Source organism: Ischnura elegans, chromosome X (assembly GCF_921293095.1).
Source record: "Ischnura elegans chromosome X, ioIscEleg1.1, whole genome shotgun sequence".
Taxonomy (NCBI): Eukaryota; Metazoa; Arthropoda; class Insecta; order Odonata; family Coenagrionidae; genus Ischnura; species Ischnura elegans.
This window is the reverse complement of record NC_060259.1, coordinates 36,250,283-36,277,799: the sequence shown is the minus strand read 5'-3', so window position 1 is coordinate 36,277,799 and position 27,517 is coordinate 36,250,283. Positions and strand designations below refer to the sequence as shown.

Below are 27,517 nucleotides of genomic sequence, written 5' to 3'. Positions count from 1 at the left end.
ATATAAACTAGCAAAGCCGCAAATTTTTATTTGAAGTATAAATAAAATGCTTTTGAAAAATTTAAGCAAGTGCTGAAATGGAGATTTGGATTACCTAACCTGATTGACCTGATTTTTGACTTTATTTTTAGTTCAAATATTTAATATAATGTTACAATATTATGTGGGACTTCCATCCTCCATTCAAAAAACGTTCGACCTTTAAGACATCAGATATTGTTGAATAGTTCTAGATGAATGTAAATTCACCTCCAACTTTAAACAAAGCAATCGTTTCCCGAGAAAAAGAGGTTGCGCAATTTTTGTGCACTGCATAGTACATACAATCACAAAATTTCGTCGATACTTCCATGAAATTTTCCCTGTGACATGGGTTGTGGCTTATTTAAAACCTTGGGCTTTGATTAACACAATAGTACGAGAAAACCTGATATAGTTTCGTTTTCTAGCATTGTTGTATTTAAAATATAAAAATATTTAACCACTTTTTTCTAATACTCCACCCGTTTCCCGAATTTTTGGTATCTCTCCAGACCGTAGTGATATTACCTGGAGCTTCACTGGTCAGAATCCTGTATGCACTCAGCATTAGATCACCAAGGCGAGCATTATGCTTCCACAATGGTTAAGGAGATGTTGGAAAATAGAAAATAAACTCTTTAAGAAAAATTTCTGTGAGAGCTAAACGGAAGATTTGGGCAGATAATGAACCAGGAGGGATCGTTTTTTAAGTTTTCTTTTGCCATAAGGTGAAATAAAATGAAGTTGTTGTCACGCAATGTTGAGATATTATTTTCTTTATTTAATTTAAGGTAGTCACTTGAGCCGGCTGTAACAGCAAATTTTACAGTATACCTTGTCATTTTAAGTGTAATATTCTGGCTGACTAATAGTTTCATTCTCTTATCGAATCAAATCTAGCACTGCCCAATATCTGACAATTTTTTCATCAATATTTTACTCAGGACAAGCTGTTACCAATACTTAAAAGCTATGAATTTTTGACAGCTAGATATTTAATCAAATCTGAGAGCCTATTACCGAAATATTTAGGGCTCATTTCCTTGCCAACATTCCTTTTTTGCCTAGAATAAAATGGCAGCCTGAAAAATTTCCGTTGACGTTTACGTGTACTTCGAATGTAAACCATTAATACCATATTTTATAGCAATTTATTAGTATTTGTAATGATAATCCAAGACGTGAGAACCTATCGTCTACCAAGAATAAGACAATGCTGATGCGTTGGGCAGTGAAAACTTTCCATTCGGGAAGCAATATATTTTAACCAAAGAAAGCGAAATTATTTTATTTTACAAGCTTTATTTTAATCGTAATCATATAATTGTAGTGACGCAAAGAATAATCCTTAAAATTTGCAATAATTTATAAGAATGATGAAAAAATAAAATTATAAAAGGAAAATAAGTTTTAAATGGTCAAAGCAAGTGGAGAATTATTTTACCTCTTTATATCTCCTTAACTTCACTGAATGCAGACAGTGATAAAATTAGTGAAAATTAAAAAAAAATAATGCTGAGCCAAGATAAAGTCATTATTTAAAAAAAACTATTAACTTACATGGATTGATTCCAGATGCTGCTCGCATTTCATTAATAGGAAATTCACGAAATGGAGAACTCAATAAGAAACGCTCCTCATGTGGGCATATTATATTCAGCACACTATAGTATACAATATGACCAAGCGTAGCAGGGGTATAATGCGATTGGCATTGGCTATCCTCAAATAACTCCAAAATACTTACGAGGAAATATGATCCTAATAATTATTGGAAAAAGAAACAACACTTTAAATCTGTTTGAACCACTTCATTACCTGATTGTTAAGGAACTTATATATACAATCCCACCTTCTTTCCCGAATTCAGATTAATTTTATTTCCTTAAGCTTATATTCCTTAAAGTAAGGATTAATCGATTTGGTTATTATTTTCCGGGAAATTCTTCTACGGACAGCGGTAAAATTCAACTGTTAAAAAATATGGGTTTATTCAAGTAATTGGTTCAACGGAAACTGCAGGGAGAAGGTAATGAAAGCTTCAAACCAATAACTATGCTAAATCTGAGTCCGAAAAAAAGATATTGAACCTTGGAATTCTTAGAAATTGAAGTGAATGAGCTTTTAGGACACTTATCTGTGCTCCAAAGACAAAAGGTTAAAAAAAATTTATTACGAGCCACTCAAAGAGAGGATTCATTTAATCATTCATAACGTACGCTCACATTCGTGAACCCTGTGAGGTAAAATCGTATTAAAGTCAAAGACAGGGAAATAAAGTAGTCCCATACCCTACCCTAGAAGGAATGCATTATATTCCGGCACATAATCTGTACGACAGCAATTTTCTCCGATACGGGCCATGAACGTGCCTCCCGTTGGAGAAATTGGGTTAGTACATTTCCTTTCCCTGCCTATCATGGGAAGGATTTGTAGGCACAATGAGGTCTTCTGTTTCGCATTGCATTAACTATTTAAGGCCTTATTCCAGAACGTTACTATTTATTTTTACCCTCTTTAAGACTGAATACCCAGCATATCTTTTGTCATGTTTAAAAAAATCATCATCTGATTCTTGAGCCCTTGAACTGACCCTTCCTACTTCTGAAGCCCTATACCTCGGACGAATAGTAACTTCAGTTCTTTCCTCATGACTTATTGTAATCTCTGGAATTCCCTGCCGTCATTTATAAAATATCCCCTTTCTCTTTCTCTATATTTTCAGAGGAAGTTTTTTTAATTATTACCTCAGAGAGATCCAACGTCAGAAAATTATATTTAATTTTTATGGTGTGCCATCACAAATTATTTGAAGCTTTTTTTCAGATTTTTTCTTCCTCCTGTTTGATTCTGCATGTTCTCACTAGGGGTAAACGTTTGCTCTTTGTTGCAAATCAAACAGTGCCAGGGGTATTTTTGTATTTGTTATCTGAGCAGAAATTGTTGTATACGTTTGTATCTGCTCTAATAGGGAAACCCAGAGTATTAATAAACTTTCATTCACCCAAGTCTTGATTCCAACTCAGGCTCGACTCAGCTGCTACGTTGCTATTACGAGCCCTCACTAGAATCCCAACTTAAATTTAGTCGCCAAGATCGAAAATGTCCCCCGCCATACCGTCACGTTTTTAAAATGCAATGTATCGTAAAATATTACTAAAATATCATAAAAAATCCTACACGTAAAATTGTGCTCTAGTAATGACATTTTTATGTGCAAGATGCAATGACAGAAAATTAATTGGGTAATTGCATTTTTTAAATATTTTTACCACAGTTAATCTAGCTGATGTGAGTTGAGTTGAAGCTAGTGTATTTATTTATCTATTTATTTATTTATCTCAATTACCCCCGAAAACAGCACAATGTGGCCTTCGAGAGTTCAAATAATCATCAACAGACGAACACACACACCCATGTCCTGGAAGGGGCAACCTATCCAGGCGGGATTCGAACCCTCGACCTTCGGTATGGTAGGCGAGGACTTATCCCTTCTGCCACCGAGGCCGACAAAAATTTATATAGAAAAACATATTATATTTTATAAAAATTATCTATAAAGCATGAGTAACATGAAAAAATCTTTTTGGCCCTCAGAGAGATAGCTACAACGATAGGTTTTCAGCGACCGAAAGAGTAATTGCTCGACCCATCATTTCCTGAACCACGCGGTGATTCCCACCACCTCTTTCTCTATCGCTCATGCAGTCACTTTCTGTATTTACAACTGTCATTAAATTAAAATCAAAACAAGGAGCTACCATTGCGATTAGCGCCCATGTGTTCAGACTGACCGAAGGACGAATCCAGCGATTGTTTCAGCGACAAAAAATGAACGTCAAGAATGGTGTAAGGAGGGATGGGTTTTTCATCCCTCAAGCCATCAAAGTAAATGGTCGTGTAAAACATTCTTTTTTCCGCCACCATCGAGGCGATCACCGAAGCTGTCCCTCGAACGGGATGGAAAATGATCGTTTTATTCATGCTTAAACTGAGACTCAACTTGAGCTTTAGACCTGAACCAATAGGGTAGTTCCTTTCATCAAATAAAACGAAAGGAATTGATTGCGATTCGTTACCCAACATTAGTGTATTCATAATATGCAAATTATTTGGTTTCAGAAATCCCAGGTTAGTCGAATGATAATGGTCAATTTAACCTCATTTGAAAAAGGCCAGATCGGCGCGCATTCGATGCCACTCCTACGTGACGTCACAGGGACCTAGATGCTATACGAGTAGTCAGGAGTTTTACATTGTGTGAGATTACCAATGCGTGCATGAGGCGCAGATCTCAGGGAAACATCTCTTAATAATCACCTATTAAAATTGCCTTAGGTAGGAAAGTTTCCTTCGTTTGTTAGGGTATTAATAATCCTAATTTAAGTCAAGCGCTACCTGGTAGCAGGATACTCTGCTACCTGCGAGCAGCCTGCATCGCAGCGGCGCTCATAGCCTCGCACCATGGTGGCCTCTCATAGTGGCAGCCAGAACCAGAATGACGTCACACGGGCTTTTCCCAGCATTCATACTTAGCCGTCGCGTTTTTAATTGCGAAAAATAGATATCGTCATTTAAAAATCTAAAAGCGTGAAATACGTAAACCAGGATAATAATCTTTCGATTTAGGCAATAAAAAATAATAGGAAACCACTCTATTAGATGGAGTGAAGACCTAAGACCCAGCCCTTAGACCCAGCTCACGGGAGGATGCATGTTTAACACTCTGGAGGGTTATTTACGATGCTGGGATTTCTACGCCGCCGCTTTGCTCAGCAACCATCGACGGAACACAGCTCAAGCCTTCAAAGGAGCTAAGAACGAAAATATTTTAACCCTTCCCCAAGCCTTTTTCATGAGCATAGAGTCGGAATAATGCTTTCCTCCAGTTAAAATAGATGCGTTGTCCTCTCGTCTTTCACAGCGGTAGCGATCTGCATAGGCCATCGAAAAAAGAAACACTCAAGTGCAAAACTTGAAAATAATGTTTCTGACGCCAAGGATTGCAAAGACGTCACTGCCATTACGCATTCCAAAACTGCTGAATATTTAAAGGCTCTGTAGCCGGAAATGCACCCACTTCCGTTTGCTCATTAGCTGCTGTATCGCCTTTTTGTGCGCCTCATCACCGTCGTCCTTGACTTAATCGCAACACAAGTTTAATCCGGCAGGAAAATTTAATTGGGGAAAAATGCTACGGGGAAGAGAAGGCGCCTAGGTTACTGACGGTAATGACCTAAATATTCTGCAGCTGAATGTTTGAAGTCAAATGACGTTCAGAATAACAAGATGATATTTTATTCAGTCATTCGTAAGCCAAAATTTGTTCTCATCACGTAATATTTTGGAAAAGAAATGATAATATTTGCATTTGTTAATTATTGAAATCATATTGACCCAACCGCTTCGTATGTTTGTATGGAACTGATCAACAAATCGCTATAACCCTATCTAATCCATAGCTGCTTCTGGGAGAAATTAAATTTCAAAATTTCTCATTTTAAAAAAGTGAGCATTTTTTATTCAATCATAATTGCTGTGGCAGGTACGTATTTCACCATTAAACTTAACTTCACAAATGGACACGTAGGTTAAATATTTACTGAAAAGAGCTGAAAATACATATATTTTTGATATTAATTAGAGGCAACATTGGGTTATATTGACTTGAGATCCCCTTTTACGCATTAAATACACTTATCAGGTTCAGAGCATAAGGCAAAGTACTTGAGTTCATTCTATCCATAAACCTTTTCCTATTCCTCTCCTTCTTTGTTTATTCAATATTCTCCCTCAATCACGGTTTTTACCACACCCCGTCCCATTAGTACTTGCTTTATCCTCACTACATCATCCTTCGCATTTCCCTCTCTGTAACCACCACTCCGTTAAAATTCCTTACTTATTTTACTCTCCGCCCACTTCAACTCCATACCTACATTCCAAACGCCTCCTCATCTTCTTACACTGGTCCCACTGTGCCAATGAATCGGCCTCGTAAAACATAAAGCTCCCTTATATTCTAATCTACTGTATCTTAACCTTTTATTTAAACTCTTTAAACAATACTCGCATAAATACTTCCCCATTCATGAACAAATTCTTCACCAACGCTATTCTGCTCCCAATATATTTCTGGGAGAAATAAAATTTTAAAATTTCTCATTTTAAAAAAGTGAACATTTTTTATTCAATCATAATTTCTGTGGCAGGTGCGTATTTCACCATTAAACTTAACTTCACAAATGGACACGTAGGTTAAATATTTACTGAATAGAGCTGAAAATACATATATTTTTGATGTTAATTAGAAGCAAGATTGGATTATAATGACTCGAGATCCCGTTTTACGCATTAAATATACTTATCAGGTTCAGAGCATAAGGCATGGTCACCGACTATTTACCGGATGAGGGTGATGTAATTACGTATATCAATGTCAACTGCTTTTGCGCATAAACCTCTCGTGCATAATATGGCCGGTATTTAGGATACTTTAAATATTTAAATATGGCAGTTAAGCTCTCCTTGCAAAACGGTTTAGCCAAACGAGAATCACCTATATCTACGTCTATAAATAACTCCGCAAGACTCCTCAATAAGGGTGGTGTTGCAGGTGATGTCGGGACGCCAGTATTTGGAAAAGGAAAATAGCTTCCGAGTCTCTAGCGGCTCCCGGCCTACTTATTTTAATAGCTGTGTAACGTTCACTGCTCGCTTGTTGCAAGTGTGACGAATTGCTCAGATTTTCTTTCATAGTTTGTTTTAGATTTAGTATAACTAGATTTAGTTTTAGTCCCCACCCTTAGCTCCGAGTATGTACATTTTTGAGGTTCGACGAGAGGATTTCAAAGTCAGAGAGCTCAAAACTTTCTCGGTAGATTACAGAATTTTCAGAATATGAACTTATTTTACGGCTCATGTTCGGGAGCAATAAAATTATGTATTATTATTTGGTAAAATTTAAATGTTGAAGAGGCGAACCTGCGTCAATAATATTATTCCATATTATTTCCTCTGCCACATAAGACTAACGTAACTTAGGCGTCGGCATTTACACTCCAAGATAAGACTTATAGCTGATTCCACAGATATGCTGATTCTCACAATCTCACCATCCTTACCCGGGGCCGGGAAATCTTAGGAATGACCCTGCATACTTAACCGATGAGAACAGCATTGAAATATCCCAAAAATAAGCTAGTTTTATGGCGATAAACATACATTACATATCTCAAGGATAAATTAGAATAACTTTGAAATTGAAATTAAAAAGTTATTGCATATTTCTTAACAATTTGACAAACTTAAAATCCTATATTTCACCGTTTTCTGCAGTAAATGATTTTTTTCATGCAATGACGACAAATTATAAGGTTACTTTATAACCTTGTAATTTATTCAATCCATTGTAATTTTGGATTTCGCTGCTTTTAAATTTTAAAATAGCATTGAAATGATAGTTTTTAAGTGGTCCATGATAACTTCAGGGCGAAAAAAAAGCTTAATTTACCGCCAAAGAGTTTATGTCCACAAAATGAATGCCAAAGTACTGAGCAGCTCCGGTAAAAATATTGTGCTGCGCTTGGACGCATAAATATGGCTATGTGGCTTGCTAGAGAAGACTCTAAAAATTATAAAAGTGGTACGTAGTCCTATATGAGCACACAAACATGCTTATTCCGCTTAGTTTATGACTGACTCGTGGTTTTTATCACGTGGTTCCGCCAGTGGGGCACAACGGGTTATTAAGCCAATAATTTAGAGCCTCATTTGTGAGCATGGTCCGGATGCCCTGCGCGAGGATCTAATATTCCCGGAATGTTTGGTCATTCCATGCTTTATGCAAATGCCGGCGTCTTTTTCCCGGGAAGTTTTTTTGAGGACGGCATACTCGGCCAGTGGGGACCGACGGATCCTTATCCTCGAACGAAAAAACACTCCCGGGTGGGCGTTAAGAGGATTTCAAGTGTTTTGTTCGACGTGGATTGATGCCTGGAAAGGTGAATCTAAAGGGGAGCGAAAGGCTGATGGCATGATGCAAATTTAATGAATTTAAAATTCTTGATGCAGGTGATGGTTATTCGGGTGTGCCTCGAGTACTTAATATTTCCATGCCACCGATAACAGCACTAAATTGGTCTTTAAATAGGCTGGACATAAACGTAAACGATTATCCATGCTCTTGATAGGGGCAACACACCCAGGTGGGACTCGATTCCACGACCTTCAGTTTGGCAGGCAAGGGTTTACTCTGCTGCGGCCAAAAATCCGTAGCACTGCAATGAGCCCTGGAAGATCCATTTATTCTCAATATTTGCAACATAGTATTTGTATTCGCAAGGAACGGAATCATAAAGTTCGAAATATTATATTATATGTTATTGTACTGTATTGTATTATATTATATTATTACCAATATTTGTACTGTAGTACTTGCATTTGCGAGGACTGTATAGTCTGCGCTAAGAGTGGCGACTTAAAAAAAACCATTGAAATGAGGAAGTTCTAATTTCATTTAAAAATGATTTCTGAACAGGAATAAAACTTAATGAAAAAAGTAGAATAAAGAAAAAAATAAAAGGATAGCTCCTTCACCTCCTCCACTTTCACTCTTCTTCCCTCCATGAACCCTTATAAATACCCTCAAAAGAAAAACTATCCTTATTCCCTACAAAAAAATGACCAGCAACTAAACGTCCGGCAACAAACCGCGGGCTACACCCGAAAAAACGTCAACATCTACTTATCTTAAGTGTTTTCGGCGGGGGTTTATGCGACCAATTCCCCCTAGATGTAGCTAAATATGTTGGCCAAGAGATGGGTATGGGCGTAGGTCCCGCCATTAAGGAAGAAATCAACGCACACGGAAGAACAAATTGAATTAAACATTGTCCCACTTACTGACGCACACAAACAGTATGATACACATAGCACATGCGTTTCGGGGAACGCTGATCCAAAGAAGAAGAAACTAACCGTAAATTCACATTCATACAAATCGCCACAGGCGAATATATAAATATAATTGTGTGTGTGTGAAACCGATCGATAAGAACGGAAAAAATTGACTATGAAAAACACAAACACATACAAAGTCGCTAATTTTCGTCTAATCTTAATTATTTAATGCCCTTAAAGATCCAGTGTATTGAATGAAATGTCGAAAAGGCTGGATACTCCAAAAGAACCGTTTTAATGGTAACTACAAAGTGCATCCACAAAATAATTGCGATGCCATGGCTCAGTCACTAGGGAGTGGCGACCCCATGTTTAAGAACAAAAAGTGCTTAAAATTTTATTCCCTGCCACCTACTTAAGTATTCCAGAATTTATTCGAAACACCAATTATAATATATCGAACCTTTTGATGCCGTTCCTCGCGAATCCAACCACTAAAATGCAAATATTGAGAATTAACTAAGCGATCTTAGTAGTGATTCGGACCTTTTGTCAGCGGCGGGGCAAAGTCCTCGCCTGCTAAACTAAGGGTCGCGGATTTGATGCCCGCATAGGTAGGTCGCATTTATGCTGAGCATGAATGTTCGTTAGCCTATGTACAGGCCACTTTAATGCTGCAATCGGTGGTTTGAAATAAGTTCATTTGGGAAAACCGATTCAATAGCTGAAGAAGAGTCAGCCTATATGCATATTCCAAGGAACGAGCTGGGCCATCCTCAATGTATTCACCTTGGTTTTAACCTTGAAGATATGAAACCCGCGTTAGGCGTCCGTAGAGACTCGACGGAAGACAAATAGAACTGAGGGTAGCAAGTGTAAGAGTGATGGCGACCGGGCGAAAAAACAATAAAGCAGCGCGCGCAGAAGAGGGCTGGAGAAAGTATGTCTTAATTAAAAAGCCCCAAAATTTTCAAAGCGCTGAAGCATTAAAAACCCTTAACTCCCTGTCCACACGGATCGTTGTCTTTCCTGAATGCGAGCGCTCAGCTAAATTGCGAGAGGGTGGAGGAAATCCTGTTCGCTGGCATTTGCCGGCTTTTGCGCCCCGAGTGTTGACCGTTACACCGCCGTCAAGGGAGCACCTCGAGAACTCCGTTTTTATCAGGTATCGGGAAGAAATTTCTGATCAACTTGTATCTACCTCAGCTTCATAAAAAATATATATCTATTTAAGTTTGAGCCATCGAAGGACGATTTAGAATAACATATTAGAGACTTTCAAGACCTCTAAAAACTATATATTATTCCGCATTTAGCAATTCTCGGACTGCTCTCCAAATCAAACTCTTCTCTGATCTTTCCTTCCAGTTATTACATAATGATCCTCTCATCAGCTCCATGCTATTCACGAACGCCTCTTTTGCCAACGCATTCTCTTCCAGATGTCTTTGCTGCCGTGTCCGTTTTCCTCTAATCTGCTGCCCAAACAGCTGAAGTTATTCACCTGTTCTAGTTTGTAACCACCTACTTTTATCTTGAGCCTCACGATCGTAGCTCTCAGTGCTTCACAAAAACATATAATATTGTTTTTTTACGAGTGATATTCATGCCATATTCATAACACCGTATTTCTAACACATCCACAAGCGCCTGGAGCCTTTCATTCAACTGGCTAATCAATGCCCGATCATCACTGAAATAAACATTAACCGTCAAACTTCAACCGCTGCCTCATACTCATTCCATACATCCCATATTCTGCATACATATGCTACAGCAAAGGCTGTAGTGGGCAGGTCTTTCTCACACCTCGACCACTTCTGGTGACAAAGACAACGTGCAACGACATGCAGCCAACCTGTACGAGGTAATAATAACATTTATCAGGAAAACGGAAAATTATAAAAACTGACACTTGAAAAGCATACTTCGGAATAACAACAAATTCATATTACTGTAAGCCACTCCTGGAGGCCAGAACTTCGCTAAGCATAGCAATCCACTTCAAGTACCAGGGAAATAAAAATAGAAATTCTTTAGCTTTGGGCGTAAAATGAATGATCGAATATAAAAGTCGTCTTGTACTTTAGCTGCGTTATTGTAATCAACGGTGTTTGGCGAGATGTTGTGGAACATGTTGCAGTTATAAATGAAAGTGAAAAAACTTTGTGAATGTCCACAGTATTTATTCAAGTACGACGCGTTTCAGCGAATCATCGCTATCATCAGGTACAAATGCGAATTCCTTATTCATTCCCCGCTGTTAGCCCTGCCCCCGCTAAAACCTTCAACCGAACCCCAATTTCTTACGTATCCCAACCGCCTCCCCACTCCATTCCCCCATTCTTTACCCCCCAACCCTCTCCCACTTCCACCAACTCATAACCATACCCCCTCCTTTCCGCATGTAAGTACATATATAAGACTTCTTGACGTAAACCATGCATTTGTACCTGATGATAGCGATGATTTGCTGAAACGCGTCGTACTTGAATAAATACTGTGGACATTCACAAAGTTTTTTTCACTTTCATTTATAACTGCGTTACTGTATTTCGCGATTTTACGACGTTAAAAACCAATGACCATTTAATCGGCAGTAATCCATCACTCAACAAAGCCAAGAGAGTCCATTTCAAATCTGCGCCTGTCACTCAGCATTTCCGGTAAAGTAACTGAAGCCTCGGCGGGGCAATGATAAGATACGGTCAAATCATGATTGACTCTCAATTTAACCACAAAATCACCCATTGCTTAGCACTGCTACCTTTTTTACAGCGTTTTACAGCCACATGTCAGTAAAGTTTACAAAAAATCGATAATTTATATCACTGAAGCACGGTTCAAAGGCGTAATTGAACGCACGATTGGCGGAAAATACGATGCAAGAAAACATTTTTTTTAAATTCTGTAGTTGTAGCAGTAAAATTGCAGTCGGAGTGGTCAGCATAAGGGAGGAACCCTGCTGCTCCGAGGACCGATGAGAGACGTTATATATAGTAAGCGATTCGAGGAAAGGAGAATGAATTAGCGACCCATCAAATGGTGGGCTACTCTCGACTCGGGAATATCTGGCCCTCGGTGTTGTATTTCATCCATATTACGCTCACAATAGTTCCTGTAAGTATATAAACACCATGGATGAAGTTCGACATTAAAATATTTGGAGTAGCCGAGATTCAAACCCGTATTTCCCGATTGCTGGTCAGGCATGCTAGCCAGTTACACCACCAAGCCTGAAATCATTGCCATAAGCCATCCTTGAAATTATTTGTAAACTGCACTCGTGCGCGTGACGGCGTACAAAGTCACTCATTTCATGCAGCACTTCCTGTAAGGTTAACACGTTAGGAATACGTGCTATAATAGTTACATTTCCCATGAGGATGCGAATGAAGAATTCGGATCATCCCAGGCGTCCAAAATAAGTAGTATACTGTTAATTAAATGGAATATTTTTCTCTGACAAAAAGAAGACATGCCGACTATGAGGAATTATCCAGAACAGCCATTTACGTCTCTAAAAATGTCCTGCGTTATTGACACGTACATATAGAGCGGCAGACAAAAGGTATTACGATAACATGGAACGGATAAAAGTTGTATGAATTTCTTCCTACGTTGCCAACTGGGAATTGATACAAAATGTTCCCGTAAAATAGCATGGGTTAGGAAGGCGCAGCTGCCATTCCCAGATTGCACTGTTACGGTTGGCTCGTGGATCATTTCTTATGAACTCCAGTCTGCATTCTATTATCGAGGAGACGTTAGGTCTGGTTGATTTGAATATCGGAAAGAGATCATGTGCGGAAGAGGGGATTCGACAAGAGCGGGAACATGGGAGATAGCGCAGATTTGACCGAAATCCACGTAAAATATTTATCTCGAGGGAACATTCCAAAGAATAAATGAGTCATAAATTCTCGGTGACTGAACTGGTGCTCCCATGTACCGCTCTGAAAATAAACGGCTGTACGTAAATTCTGGAAACTTTAGGCCGCACCTGCTCTACCTCCATTTGACGTCTGATTGTCGAAAAGGAAACCTAGACTGGATCCGAGAAAAATACGCAGAGGTTTACACGATGTAAAATGAAAACGTATTCAAAGCAAAATAGAAACAATCTGGAGTAAAAAAATCCTGTTATGATATTTACTCTAATTATTTAAAACGCGTCTATAATATCCTGATACATATGTCAGAAAATATTCACTGATTAACTGAAAAAAGCCTCAGCCTACGAACCTATTCATAATAATTATATGTAAAACTTTGTAATTCCACATAAATTTATTAATGGAGGACGTACTATTACTTTCAAAAGTTTGTGGTGCCACTTCTGCTTCTCGAGGGATTTTAGTTTCCTTTTATTTCCTTGGTTACTCACCGAAAATATTTCGTGTGCGCGTGGATATAAATTAACTTAAAGGGAGATATTACTCGCTAATTGATAGTTCTGTTTCGATTTATGTCATATTTAATGATTATTTCGTTCGTATTTACTGTGCACTCGCCCTGTTTCACTGTTGGTTTTTAGTTCACGTAGGTATTATAACAATTGCTTTACAAGTAGTTCTGGTGGACTAGTGGAATAAACTTGCGACTAAGATTATGATTAAGTATTGTAAGATCGAGTCTTCGACGTGCATAACTTAGCTTATAATTTTTTTCAGATCGGTTACTCGTCTTGTATTTCTTTATATACATCAAAATCATTTTAAATTCGATGCAGCAGCTAGTTAAACCTTTTTAAAGATAATGAGTCTTATAAAAGGTGGGAATTAGGTAGAGTTAGACTTATAATTTCAATGAATGGCCAGTAGGTATACTTTGATGGCTAGGAATTTGCAAAAGAGAGTAACCGTAACCCGGAGGTGTAGGGCGCATAAAAACCCACCGTCGGTGTCAACAGACGTTTAAGACTCGCGACAAAGGGTCATTTATATTAGATGGTTTTTGCAAATTTACCATTTGGTTTCGATTGCTGCTGGTTGTTAAGAGTACCTAAAATGAATACCATGCTGATCATCCACCTCATTGGGCGGGTTATGGAGCAAAGTTTTCAGAAACACTAACTTCAAGCTAGAGATTCGGAAAAGAAGGCTAGCCGGTAGGTAAGGTTGGATAATAACCTTGCCTCTGCGTTAACGTAACCGTGAAAGAACGACGGAAAAGAGTCACTCTTTTTTATTTCATTATTAACCACTCTACCTTCTGGGTTACTTAACCATAATGCTTACACTATTTTTTAAAATTTGGCTGTGCCTTGTAATTGAAGTTCAACGAGTTATAATTTAATAGGAAATATAATAGCCTAATTTAATAATCAGAAATATTATTCAATAACCCTATGTATTCGTTCAGCAACTGTGATTCAAGGATATATCTTATGTGCTCCAATACACTTGAATACATAATTCACTTTGTATCGTAACTGACAAAATAATGGTGAAAAATCGTAGCAATTTTCGAAATGAAAGAATTTGTTTCATGCCGTGTATTCCGCGTCCTCCACAATTCTATTCTTCCTTTTTTATGCTGCGAAAGTTTTTCCTGTCCACGAAAATGGTGAAGTCCCTTAAAAAGTCCCTATTCGCGAACTATATTGTTCCGGATGAATAACAGCCTCGAATTTTTTGACGATCTGTTAAGAATGAATTGAGGGCAGGTTTGTGGTGTTGAATACTGTGCTCCATCACCCGCCTTCCAACTATTCCGTAGCTGCATCCAAATTGCGCCTCCCTGGTCACGTCAACATAGTTACTGACATAGAGGATCATACTTCATCAAATGGCGAATCCTGATCGAAATCGTGGGTGGCCCGGGGACTGCCGCTGCTTCGCCTGTCTATCTGCGACCCGTAGCTTTACCTGAAACGCCTTACCCAAACAGTATTGCGAGACGATTTCGGCAACCCAGCTACTTCGGCAAATGTTCTGCCGCCTTTTACCATGCCTATTTTCTGTCCGTGTAAGGCTGGACTCAACCGCATACTCCTTCACTCTTCCATAGCTTAGAAGTTCAAGACTGGTTCTAAATTATCGATGAAGTTTTTTGTGAACCACATGTTTTCCTTTGGTTCTCTGTTCCATTGTTCATAGTTTCCAGGACCTGGGGCCTGATTCTGGTTCTTTCTGTCTATTGCCAACGCAATTTGTCGAAAAGATTGGCGAACGGTGACTGAATTCGTATTCTCATTTTCATTCGCTAGCTGTTTCGCCAGAAAAGCTTCGCTTCGTCCCTCAAGCGACGAAAAAGTTATGCTCGTTCTGTCTCACGAGCATATGGTAAACTTTCGCTAAGAGTGAGTTTGGCTAGAGACGACAGTGAAGTCGCTCAAGCGACTTGGCGAAAGAATTGATGAGAGAATGAAGAGAATGAATCGTGATTTAATTACAGCTATACACCATTATTATGTTATATTTTTTATCCCAATTAGTTTAATTGTTATTCAAATGCTTGGCATACAACCTGTATGTTGTTTTACTAGTTTTGTCGTTCTAGGTAATTCAATAGATGGGATTAAAAATGGGTTTGCATTTGAATGAACCACGAAGCTTTTGTCTGGCAAGCGTATTGTGTTACTGTGAGAGTGTTGTTATTCTGAGCATATAAATGTGTTGGATTCCATGAGAAAACTTGCTGTTTCGGTTCTTATGATCGTGAACGCTCAATCGAAAATAGTAAGAAAGAGATTGACTGGAGTATTCTCATATAAGAGCATATACTCCAGTAAATGAAGTCATGGTGTAGTGGATAGCACGGCTATCCACTAATCTCAAGGTTTTAAGGCCGATTCTTGCCGTAGTTAATTTTTTTTCTCCACATCTAGAAAGGTTAGTATACAATGGTTTTCATTTTCAGAGGCAAGTCACTTGCAGTTGTCAAAATATTTTCTATGCACAGAAAAATCTATCATCAGTTGTTCAGGTCTTATAAACACCCACTGAATTTTACCATTAGGCTTTACATTTATGTCCGGCAGAGCTTTAGGCAGCATAGGATGTGTATTAATTTGTTATGCCACTTTTGGTGTTCATATGATGTTTATATGAGAATATTTGACTGTATTCCTTGACTATTCTTCCTTAAAATCTTATCCTAGCCTTTCCTAAGTTCCTAAGGGAACGAAAAGGTGCATATCATTTTATTCCGTAGGTAAACCATAAGAAACAGATATCTCTCTTATTTTGTGCCAAAAGGGTAGTTTCCTTCATCAAAGAAAACGAAAGGCATTGATTGCGATTCGTTACCCACCAGTAGTGCATTCATAATATACAAATTATTTGGTTTTAGAAACACCGGTTTAGACGAATGGCAGTGGTCAATTTTAACCGCATTTGAAAAAAGCCAGATTGGCGCCCATGCGATGCCACTCTATGTGACGTCACAGGGACCTAGTTTCTATACTAGTAGATAGCAGTTTTACATCGTCTGAGATTACCAATGTATGCATGAGGCACATAGCTCAGGGAAACATCTCTTAATAATCACCTATTAAAACTGGCTAAGGTCGGAAAGTTTTCTTCATTTGATAAGGTATTAAAATCCTTATTTAAGCCAAGCGCTACCAGCTAGCAGGGTACTCTGCTACGTGCTAGCATCCTGCATCGTATCATCGCTCAAAGCCTCGGCCACCTCACATGCGGCAGCGGGAACAAGAACGTCACACGGAGATTTCCCAGCATTCATACTTAGCCGTCGCGTTTTCGCGCGCTTGAAAATTTTCACTTTTCATTTAATCGCGAAAAATAGATATTGTCATTTAAAAATCTAAAAGTGTGAAATACGTACTCCAAGAGTAATAATCTTTCGATATATGCAATAAAAAATAATAAGAAACCACCCTATTGGGTTAGTTTAAAATTGAAAATATTAACCCATAGGTTTCACTGTAGTGACTCTTGGGCTAATCGTTTACACTTACGAAAAAGATGAAAAAGAAAGAGATAGGCTTTATGTTTAAATATGGAAAACGACTAATGAATAAGCAATATTGTACAACCAAACTCAACGTAGCAATTTGATAGTCTCAAGCAATAAACAAAACATTGCATGATATATTTAAGAAATATGAGTTGAACTTACCAACGTGCTTCGCCCCCTTCAATTGTTTCGGACTGCGGAGGCAGTGTGTTGATCGCTGAAATTATCTAGGGCCCATTGACTTGTGGGTATTCGTCATTGCCTACGTCACAGTATTTCGCCAAGAGAGCGAAGTTACCCCAACTGAAGCGATAGGCGTGGCGAAAAGAACGAGAATAATAGCGGAGAAATTTTTCGCTTCGCTTTGAGTTGCCGTAGCGAAGCGAAGACTCAGGCGAAAGGAGAACGAGAATCACCGCCCTGTTCTTCTGATTTTCACTTAAAAATTATGGCAATGTTCAGTTTTCACATGCTGGTAATTTGTGGCATGGAAACGTGGGAAGAGCGTAATTTTGCTGGGATGAAATCTCAGGGTTTTTTTTCTCGCGAAATTATCTTATTTCTGTCTATTGATTGTCATACTAATTATTCATCACTTTCTCATAGTTTATAAAGAGTTATTATCGGTTTTTTACACCAATATATGAATACAAGTTAAAGGAAGGCAATGGAAAATGAATATTTTAATGCCTTTTCCAACACTTTTCTTTTGCTCGCTTTGCCATAGTTTAGGTTTCCATGATTTACGTTTCTATTTTTATCACTTGAAAATTATTGCTTAATCATGCATTAGCGTTCAATTAATAATGTATTGACATCGTTTGAGCGTTGATTTACTACTTGGACCCGGTTTCTAACCCCAAGGTGCACAAACATTTTCAAGAAACATTTTCTCAAGCGTGGAAAGTTTTAGATTAATAAAGAGAATGGTAAGAATTGTGCTTATTAATTTGCTTATTGAAAAGGAGATTTAAGAATTTTAATAAAATAGCTAGTAACTATTACTAAAAACAATATAATACTCCTACAGAATCATGAATAGTCCTCGAGTTTACGAGGAATAGGAAAGCAAACGTTTTAGGTTTAAAAATAATGCCGGAAACATGTTAGAAAATATAAAACAGTTGTTTATGTATTAGTTAAAATTCGTTATAAAAATAATGATATTCGAAAAACTCAAAAATGCACTGGACATAATGCAATGAGGATATAAAGGTGTGTCACTACAATAAGCGGAGGGATCTTTAGGCCTTCTATGTTTTGCATTCACAATAGGGTAAAACATCAACAAGTTTTCTTATTCAGCTCACCGATGAATTGGACGAATCCGCTCTAAGAGATTTGTTGGATCGTTGCATTAATTGAGACTCAAAGAACGCATTCAACGCGGAACCCTAGTGAAGTAGCATGCGATGATTATGAAGGCTATTTAAGCTATATAGCACTACTAGGACATCATATAATGGCGCATATAAAGGTAAATCAATTAGTATCGATGATCACAAAATACGCAAACTCCTTAAAGGTGAAAATAAGTTTTCAAATCTGAAAGCGCGACAAAGAAAACCGAGTAGAGTGCGAAGTCAATGAATTCTAGTAAATAATTAAGATGAAAATTAATCGGAAAAGAATAATAAGTTCATTTTCATAAAACAGAACGTGTGAACCCTTAAAACTGCCTTTAACCTGTTCGATAACGCTATCGCCGAGTTTTTATACGCCTTTAGCGACCAGCTGACCCTATTTTTCGAATTCCTTGCCATTTGAATACAGCCAGTCTTAAAAAGGTTAACATGCCCGATTCCTAACATTTATGTGGCTCATTACAGTTAAAAATAAGTATGCGATGCATTCGCAGCGTGGTAGGTATAAATGAGGTAAGAGATAGGATTCTGGCGGTATAAGTTGAAGCGCGACCCACCAACCTCGTGGAGGCTCAAGTTTACATGCCCACTACTAATCATAGGGAAGAAGAAGTAGATGAGGTGTATGAACATATCGAAGTAATAATTATAGAAACTCTGGGTATGAAAAATCTGGTAGTGATGGGGGATTGAAACGCATTGTTGGGGAATGGAGGGATGGAAGCGAAGTAGGAGAATTTGAATTAGGAATTCGGAAAGTCAGGGGTGAGACTGCAGCAGAATTTTGCAGGAGAAACAAGTTATTCATTACACACACTTGGTTTAATCATCACAAAAGGCGAGGGCACACATGGTAATGGGATGTAGGGAGATATAAGATGGATTACATTATGGCAAGACAGAGGTTTAGGAATAGTGTAAAAACTCGCGCAGCTTCCATGCAGACCACAACCTAATCCTAATGAAATGCAACGTAAGATTCAAAAGACTTATGAAATTTAGGAAGGCGAGGAAATAGAATATAGAAGCGCTGAAGGGAACTGTGAGGAGAGAATATCAGAAACAAGTGGACATCAGCATGCGGGATATTGGATATGAACATACTGCAGAGGAAGGGTGGGATAATATCGAAACGGGAATAATCAAAGCGGCTGAGAAATCATGGGCTACGCTGACAGCAGGAAGATAAATAAGTCTTGCGTTACGGAGAAAATGGTAAAAGAAATGGAACAGAGAAGGAAGTGGAAGAGCGTGGACACAGAACACGGCAAAAGAATGTATAGACAAATTAATAATCGATTACGGGGTGAAACTAAGAGAACAAGGGAGGCTTGGTGGAAAAGACAGTGCGAGGAAATGGAAAAGTTTCCACAGGAAGGAGAGGTAGGCGCGTTATATGCCAAAGTTAAGTCGCTATCGGGCGGCAAAAGAGGGCAAGCCATGTCTAAAATTAAGGCTAAGGATGAAAGGATGCTAACCAAGCGAGAAGAGGTACAGAGTGGATGGAAGGAAAACATGGAGGATCTGTAGGAAGGAAGGAACAAGCCTGAAAGATTGACTATAGAGGAGGAAAGTGAAGTGGAGGAGGATAATTTTGAGCCGGGGATCTTAGATTAGGAAATCGAGAGAGCCCTTTCTGATATGAAGGTTAGGAAAGCAGTGGGCGTTGAAAAGACCCCATGTGAGCTGCTGAAGAATCTAGGGAGGGATAGTGAGAAAAGGTTTTTCAAGCTAGTTCGCAGGATCTATGAGGAGGGGTGTTGGCCAGAAGATTTCGTGAAGACGGTTTTAATTCCGCTACCGACAAAGAAGAAAGCTGTCGAATGCGGATATTATAGGACCTTTAGCCTAATATCGCGCGCGGCGAAAGTGGTACTGAGGATATTGAACAGACAAATGAAGGAGAGAGCAACAAGCATTTGGGCGAAGATCAGTTTGGTTTTAGAAAAGGGAAGTCAACTCGTGATGCAATAGCAATAATGGGGTCTCTCGTGGAGAGGAACCTAGAATATGACCAGGACGTGTATGCCTGTTTCGTGGATTTGACAAAGCATTTGATAGAGTGACCTGGGTAAAGTTAATGGATATACTCAAGAGGATTGGTATAGGTTGGAGGGATAGGCTATTGATTCGAAATCTGTATATGACCCAGACTGCCCAAGTGAGGGTAAGCAGACAGAGAATCTGGATGGGCAAGCATTGGCCAGGGAGTGAGATGAGATTGTGCGTTATCGCCGCTACTTTTTAACGGTGGATATGGTAGATTTAATACTAAACATATCCCATACAGAAAAACAACGCATATTTTGGATATTCAACCGCTGATGGTTAAAAGGAAACTGAATTATCTGACATTTTAACATGAATTATGCCATAATATGATATGTTGTACTTGAATTAATGACATTAGCTTTATCGTTTGGTTATCTCAAAGAGATATTGCAATATTATCTTTGTGAACTTCTGTAGAAACAATATTACTTACAGCAATCATAACACCAGGTTATGGTTATTCTACAGAGCATCACATGAAATTGGCTGGGTCTTGCATTGAAACTGGGTCTCACTGTTAAATAATAATCAGCTGAATGACTCATTGTAACAGTATACGGGGAAAGGAATTTGGAGACTAAGTTTATTTAACCACTATTACATTTCAAATCCGAAATGAAACTTGGCATTGCCTTGAATGCATGAAAGTCGTCCACTTCTTGTCTCAAAGCAGTACGTATAGAGTCGACTTCGAATTGGCGACCGAATTGACACTTGGAATCCATCACATAAGGCAAACATTGTTTACCATAACACATATATCATTAATTTACATCGTGATACACTTTAAAAATCGTTCCTTCAATGGTACAATAGCATATGCTACTGATCAAAGTGCGTTGATCATGAAAGTAGAAAACATTCCGGGTAGTACCTATTTATTGGCGGTATTCCATTGAAAATGAGCTATATGTAGAACGCGTGTCATGGACAGTTCTATATCATAGAGGTGACGATATGGTCTAAGGAAGAAGTCCATTCATCCTCCTTGCTATTGATACTTTACGTCAATCTTGAGTTACTATATTCAGCACCTTTGGGTAAAATAATCAATAGCATATCGCTCACGGAAAAAAATATTTATCAGAATAACACAGGCAAGTACCATCCCATAAATATTAATGGCGATGTAAATATTGATTATGATATGTTGAAAATCTCGAAAACCGCGATCACGGATATTGGATACTTTGATGCATTGGATATCAGATATTTTTCTACTTTTGTTCTGCGTAAGGTGACGCATGAAGGAAATCCAACTAAAATGGCTCTTTATCAATTGCTATAGCATGAAAAACCAACGTATATCCATTAAAATCGTCCTAAACAAGAGCTTGCTGATCCTACCTACGTGCTGAAACAACAGCCGACGCCTCGCTTTGAAACAATTCCACTTGTGCTGCAGTTATTACCATAGAGTCGTAGAATTAAAAATATTTATCCTCAAGTAACGTTAATAATTGCTTTGAAACCAAAAAGTAGGTATCACCCCGTAACGTAACTATTCAATAAAACAGTGCAAATGTCTCATATACACTATTCCTCATAGGACTGCCGCGTAATAACCATCGTTCCTCTGTTTCGAGCATTCTCCACTAGGTGGTGTCTCCCTTGCCTGGAATCGCGAACACGCTGAGGAGATGGTAATAGAAGCGAGGGACGAGTTGGAAGCTGGATTAGAGTGGGAGGAATGATATTTAAATAGGTAGGGTTCGCGGATGATCAGGCTCTCATCAGCCAGTCATCGAGGGGACTGCAGGTTCTAGTGGATGCGCCAGACGAGTGGTTTGAGGAGTATGGGATGAGGATTAATCAGAAGAAGACCAAGGTAATACGGTTTTGTAAAGCATCGCGAGCGAGGAGCGTGATACACAAGCTAAAAGTAGGTGGGGAGAAGCCTGTGCAAGTAGAGCAATTTAAATATTTTGGCAGCTTATTTGAGGAAAACGGATACGGTAGTGAGGACATCAGGAAGCGTATTTCATTAGCAAAGAAGGCGTTCATTAACAGGAAGAAGCTTCTGAGAGGATGGTTATGCAAGAGTTTAAAGAAAAGGTTAGTGAAGAGTTTGATCTGGAGTGTAGCTCTCTAGGGTGCGGTAACGTGGACGCTAAGGATGGAGGACGAGAAAAGATTGGGGGCATTCGAGATGTGGGTATGGAGAAGAATGGAGAAGTTGAAATGGACAGAGGGGAGGAAAAACGACGAAGTATTGGACATGGTGGGTAAGGAGAGGCAACTTTGAGATGATATACGGAGGACACAGAAGGTTTGGATGGAGCGAGTACATAGCAGGGAAGGTATGTTGAAAACGGTGTTAAAGGGTACAATGCTAGGTAAGCGAGGGAGGGGAAGGAAGAGAATAGGATTTTTAGATAGATTAAAAGGGAGTAGGCGTTGCAGCGAATTGAAAAAGACAGAATTGGAAGGAAAAGGGGGCTCCCAGATTACTTCTTTAGTATTCCATGGAAAGCTACCTTAATCGGTAGAGTACCGTAATAATAATTATTATTATAGCTTGATATGCAGTAAAAAACGCATATGTTTTCCATTTGATCACAAACTGGCATAATATGGAAATATGTAGAAATGGAAATGGTCCATTTTTGCATATTTACCTGTGTGTTCGTAAAACTTCAGTTTTGGAAGGGAATATCAGCAATTGCACGTATTTATTTACGGAGAGCAGTCTCGATACAGGTGCATTATATTTGAGGCTACCTAGAACTCCGCATTATTTGTACTTAAATAACGTAATATAATGGCATAAAAAGCATTATCATATTATAATATATTATATTATATTATTATTTTTGTTGTTGCTACTGATAAATTGTACCATTTTGATGCTAGCTATAGCGATGCCGTGGTAGTGCTATAAATTCTGGGTCAACCTTAATCCCGCGCAATTCTTAACATCACTTAAAACTTGCCTTTACAAGGCCATCAAGACAGTAGAATGCAAGCCCCCCAGTTTCGTGCAAGTTTGTATACTTATCCGATCTTCGATTTCATCTCCGGGATATTCCAGGCTCATCTCCGTCATGTGGGTAGTCTCAGTCAAACACTGGATATGCATGCCACCGGCAAACAAACTTTGGGAAATCCGAGAGCATCACGTGCGTAGCAGCTGTCTCTCACACCACACTTGCTCAAATTAGCTGCTGTAAGCCATTGAGCGAAGGGATTCCAGCCTAATCCTTCCAAAGTAATTAACGGGCCATGTAGCTAATAATGGGCAACGAAAATATCTTCTCAAGGAGGATGCATCACATCAAACAATAAAGACAATGAGAAATTCATAGGTATTCAATTACTAACGGAAAAGATGAAATCAGAGGTTTAATCCTTTAAGTGATCCACCCTGAGGTATTTTTGGACTTGAACATATGTGACCATCGGGGTTAATACATTATTATACATTGTAGTACCTCTCGTGAATGGCCCTCCTGGAGCAAATTTTTACAATTCGTCTAGGGTAGAAAAATTTAGAAATTGTAGGACAATGCCACTTTATTGTGAAGCGCGGACGAATTACGAGCAATAATTCAAATCCAAAATTCCTGATAAAATGTATTCAACTACAAAAACACTATCATGAAAAGCTTAATAACTGGTAAGAGTCACAAGATAAAACTTTTATTTCATTACATTCGCATAGATCACTTAAATGTTTAAACATTTTTCAATGAAATGAGTACATGTGCAACCAAATAATATGAGCAATTTAAAGCCGGTGACTTGAGTAAAAGGGGGTGGACCAGAAGTTTTTAATTCCATACAAACTTAATGCAAAAGCACAGCAGGCAAACACGAGCGTCGGTGAAATATTTTTTATTTAATCTTCCTTTTATTAAATACCTGAGTTTATTCAGCGAAACATCAAGCGCCATCTTTCAAGACGAGCCAGGAATTGGAGGTATAATAGGCTCAGATTTATGAGCCTATTTTCCCCCAGGTACAATGAAAAGGAAAACTTACTCTCATTTATCTTTCCTGCCGAAAGTTTTGACACACACGTCCTTCCATTCTTTGGTAAGTTGCACCCTATTCTTTAACTCGACTTTCAAGACCAGCAAAAACGTTAATAAGCCGTTCGTGAAGTCCTGGCATGAATCTTCGCAATTTATTTTTGGAAACAAGAGGTAAGCGTGGAATTCAGTCTAAGCCTCGAGTATATATTATTCATTCCTACAAATTAACTCAGATGCTCATGCAAATGGTTGGATTATTAACCGTTGGAGTTGGAATAACAAATTAGGCAAATAGAATTTAAAAATAAACTGACATGATGTAGGAAACGTTTTTTAAATCATGACCTTAATTGAGTTTACTTGCGGTAAAAAATAGCGGTATGAATTTATTTTAGGAGAGCGAACAGTTCCTATAAATTAGCTTTTAAGGCCCGTTAACAACATGAGTAGATAAATTAGCTTGTCTCCATAAATAAGCAGGCAATTGTATAATGAAATTAGCACGATTGAAAAAAGAGTGCACAATGTTTATTCATAGGCAGTATACCAATTAGTGTTAACATATTTGCCGGAATCAATTGAGCCAAAATTATCATGGTAATCATCAAAGTCGAATTTTACTGGGGTGAGGTTTATAATCAATGAAATATTTCAAGGGAAACGTTCGCAGGAGGAAATAAGTTACCTAATGAAATGTATTTCCTGCAGGGAGCCATTGGTCACTGCACTGATTTATCCCATTATAATCCAATGTTGCTTCTAAGAAAAACCATAACTGTACAAATTTTCAGCTCTATTTAAGAAGTCTATATACTACGCATTATTTTTTGGTGTAAATTTTAATGGAGAAATATTTAGCTGCCACGTTAATTATGAATAAGGGTAACATTTTCAATTTTTCAAAATGAAAAATTTTGAAATTTGATTTCTCCGAAAATCAGGTCTGGGTTAGAAAGGGTTCAGAAGAAATCACTGCGATTTTCATTCTTATTTTACAACGCCAACTCACTTCCATGGAAGCGCAGCTGAGTAAAATCACTCCCCATTCAGCACACTAATTTTCTCCATCCTACATTGGTAAACATGAAAAATTTCACAACAGCTCAGAACGGTGTTTTCTCCAGTTTTCACCGAAAAAAGTGCGTACACGAAGAATTTGGTTCCACGAAGTCTAGTGCAAGTTATAATAAAACAGCATTCCTTCGTCGTTGACGGCAGTTTATAATTCCCATAGGATATCACGCCTCTTTCATGAGTGACACCATCGTTTAAAAAATACAAAAATACTATTAAAAATAGTTTTGATACAAATGATCGGGTGGAAGTTGCACTCACTATAAGATTTATCACCGATAATCCCTTTTGAAAAGATATTAATATTTTATGGGGATGATTTGCTGAATATGACTATATCCTCCAGTTAGGCTACATGCCTACAATTGTTTTTAGACAATTTTTGAGATAATTATTCACTAATTTAAATTATATACAATTATTTTTAAGGAAAAAGCAACATTTTAAAAATCTTACAAAGACCACTTGCAAGAATATTCAGTAAATTACATTTGCTGTAAATAATTGGTTCCAACCTGCTTTTATGCGTCAAAATCAGCGCCATATACCAATTTGCAAACATTTCAATTACTTCCACAAATAGTCAGTAATTACTACGAATCTCATCGACATTATTACAAGTCTTCTTAAGAATCCTTCCCTAACACTACATGAAACTTCCATTTCTATTTTTTAAATCATTTTAACAACGTATGGCTCATAAGGTCAATTTTAGTGTAAAAATGTATTTTTTCTGGAGTAAATTGAATGCACATGAGTACGGTGGAGTAAAAATTTGTGCCTTTTGTAGGTGAGAAAATTTTTTTTTTAAAAAACCCAATGAGAAAGCAGGTGGTAACTCTTAAGTTATCACGTCCTAGTTTACCTTAACATATTAAAGCTTTGAATTTGTCCATTACTGGACTCTCTATTTTCCGTGACGTGATAAAGAAAACAGTATACCCTACCATATATAAAACACTAAAATCTCATGGATTTCATTGCAAGGCCTCCTTAGATCCGAACTATTACAGTTAAGAAAATTTGCTTCATAGAGCTAATTGCAATTAAATAAATATCTACCACAAAACTGGTGGGAAATGAGGGTAAGGGTACGCAGTGAATTGTCTAGCAGTTAACAGTACTGCAGATGCTTCGCGCGCAGATTGTATAGTGCGACCTTAGCAGCAGACTAACATGCCGCATTGCCGTTGCTTCTCTGCCTTTTGTCTGGATATTATCACGTAGAATATACTTTTGCTATTTTCTAGTGTAATAAATTGACTCCTTAAAATAAGGAATTAAGTGTAGTTACGCAAGCTGGATAATTTTCGCATGATATTCATTTGTATTTTATCCTCAAACCACCGAATACAGCTCATATTGGCCATTTACATCGGGGTATTCAACAAAATGAACAAGTAACTGTACACGAACAACCATGCCCTGGACAGGGGAGGCATACCGAGGCGGGACTCCAACCCGCGACCTCTTGTTTGTCAGACGAGGACGTTACCCCGCCGCCATCCGAGGCTGGATATCATAGGAAAGTACAGTTCATAAGCTACATGATGAAATGAACTTGAGAGCTGTGTATGCATATTGGTTGTATCCAGCGGTAATTTTGTAAATCATGTTCCATGCGGCTGAGAGTACGCAGCCGCATGGAGCCTCAGCCCTATGTACTTTTACCCGAAGTACGTACTTTTAGCCTAACATCAGTCATATTCGTTTATACAAGATTTAGTTTTTCTTGCATTAATGGATATTCAATTGTTGACTTCGTAATTTATTTTACTAATGTTTACTATTTCATGTTTTAAGTACAATTATCAAGAAAACAAAAAATGCTCGAAGCAAAAAAAAAGAGAAAAGGAGGAATAAGAGATATCAAAGGCTGAAATTATGGCAAAAAGTGCAAAAAAAAGGCGAAAGAAAATGAAATAGACAAAAAAAGAAAAAAATAATAATATGAAGGCAAAAGCAAAGCTGACATTCGGCACAGAAAATTCTCAGCCATTTCTGTGCTCTGAAAAGTCATCTACCATACCACTTGAAAAATATGAGGAAGATGAAGAAACCGTATGCCCAGGATGCGGACAATCCTTCAATGACAACTAGATTTAGGGAGGACTTCGTAAGGCATATAGCTTGCTCAGCATATGAAGGCAACGGATCTTTCATTTGTAATCTTTGTTGAGTAATTTCTGGTGCGTACTACGATAT

The 27,517-nt window shown here is 38.1% G+C and overlaps 1 long non-coding RNA gene across 1 annotated transcript in view; it reads right to left on the bottom strand.

Annotated features, from left to right (window-relative positions):
* Positions 1 to 27,517, bottom strand: part of LOC124171443 — a 74,357-nt gene that overhangs the window by 36,756 nt on the left and 10,084 nt on the right. The gene's annotated exons all lie outside the window — the stretch shown is intronic.